Source organism: Crocuta crocuta, unplaced genomic scaffold, assembly GCF_008692635.1.
Source record: "Crocuta crocuta isolate KB4526 unplaced genomic scaffold, BGI_CrCroc_1.0 scaffold2, whole genome shotgun sequence".
Lineage (NCBI taxonomy): Eukaryota > Metazoa > Chordata > Mammalia > Carnivora > Hyaenidae > Crocuta > Crocuta crocuta.
Genome location: NW_027528640.1, coordinates 774,232 through 776,034, shown reverse-complemented (window position 1 = coordinate 776,034; position 1,803 = coordinate 774,232). Strand labels below are relative to the sequence as shown.

The window sequence follows — 1,803 nt, the reverse complement described above, 5'->3', positions numbered from 1 at the left end:
CCCATCCAGAAACCAAGCAACTGATGGAGTTCCATCTTTAAAAATGAGCACGAATTTTGAACAATACATTTTTCGTGATGGAACTTGGACAACATTGATCAGATGCAGTAGGGAAAGCCCTCAGTCTGCATTATAAAAAGGACAGCCAGATATCAGCTGTTACAGAAAGGAAACAAGATTGAACATTTTAACAAACTGCTTAAACTGTTTTCTTAAAGAGACTTCCTGCACTGCCAGAGATCTTGAATAGCCTCTTGGTCAGTCATCTGGAGGCAATTCTTCACATAATTGATGAATTTGGCTTCTGCTTTTGTGAAGAGAATCACCATTTCCTATACTTGTTTGCATTTTTGCTTTAATATCTTCTACAGAACTAAGTTCTTTCAGTATTTTGGGAGTTTTTTCCTGTTTTCTGAAGGATTATTGATCTTTTCATCTTTATTTGATTGTTTTGAGTCTTTTCCATTCTGGTTTGATATTAGTGCATTTTTGGCTAGAGTATCTTGTATAGATTTCTTCAATGAAGACTTGTCTTTAGCTACCTCACCATTACCATCACCATCACCACCATCACCATTACCATCAACATCATCACCATCACCACCATTACCATCAACATCATCACCACCATCACCATCAACATCATCACCACCATCACCATCAACATCAACACCATCACCATCATCACCACCATCACCATCACCACCATCACCATCAACATCATCACCACCATCACCATCACCACCATCACCATCACCATCATCACCATCATCACTGTCGCCATCAACACCATCACCATCATCACCATCACCATGATCACTGTCACCATCATCACCATTACCATCACTATCATCACTATTACCATCACCATCATCACCATCACTATCATCATCTTCATCATCATCATCTTCTCCATCATCATCACTATTATCATCATCATCATCTTCATTAGCAACAAGTTTTACTTTTTTCCTGTGGAAACTTGATACCACTTTCATGAACAGAACACTTTCCAAATATACTAAGGAGTTTCATCTCCTCTTCCCTCTTCTTCTTCTGACTCTGCATCTTCCTCCACAGCTGTTAACTGCTGTTCACTAATAGCTGAATTAGTGAATAGCTGTCCACAGGCCCTAAATCACATTTCAACCATAAGACCACAGGTGGTATTATTTCAAAGCCCCCAAGGGAAACCGTCGGCTGTACAGACATTTTCAAAGCTGCCAGTGTGACTTTAATTGGATTGCCATAGTAATCCATTGCCTCTGCTTCAACAATGTGCGATTTTTCCTTACACCAGTCCCTGCACAGACTGTTCTTAAATATAACTGGTGCTCATTTTCAACATTATCCACATTAAAATGATTATTGTCAGCCTTTAGTTCACAACCAAAATGGTGGTTCTGGGGCTCATGTCCATTTCCTTCAAATCTTCCATGGTGTGGCGGCATGCATTTAGGTGGGAGAGAGGGCGAATTGGGATAAACGACTTCTGTTTCAGAGAACAGCTGTGCAGGATGGAATCACACCAGGGAGTAAATGAGTCATTTCAAACTGGGAGGGGCAGTATCATAAACATGATCATTTTAAGAAGAGGAAAATAAAGGGCCATGCGTCTACATTATCTGACCAGATCACCGGGTTATGCAAAGAAATAAATGTTGAGGTTTTTTTGTTTGGCTCCTTGTCCAGGATACACGAGTATAGGATGGTCTATAAACCCTTATGATCTCTGATAGTTTACCTGACTCCATTGGCTAATGGTAAGACTCCCATTAATTGCACATTTCTTAATGCACCCAC

General features: G+C 40.1%; 1 pseudogene; it reads right to left on the bottom strand.

Annotated features, from left to right (window-relative positions):
* Positions 1-212: 212 nt before the first annotated feature.
* On the bottom strand, positions 213-1,438 carry LOC144224287 (nucleophosmin-like; annotated as a pseudogene).
* Positions 1,439-1,803: the final 365 nt, after the last annotated feature.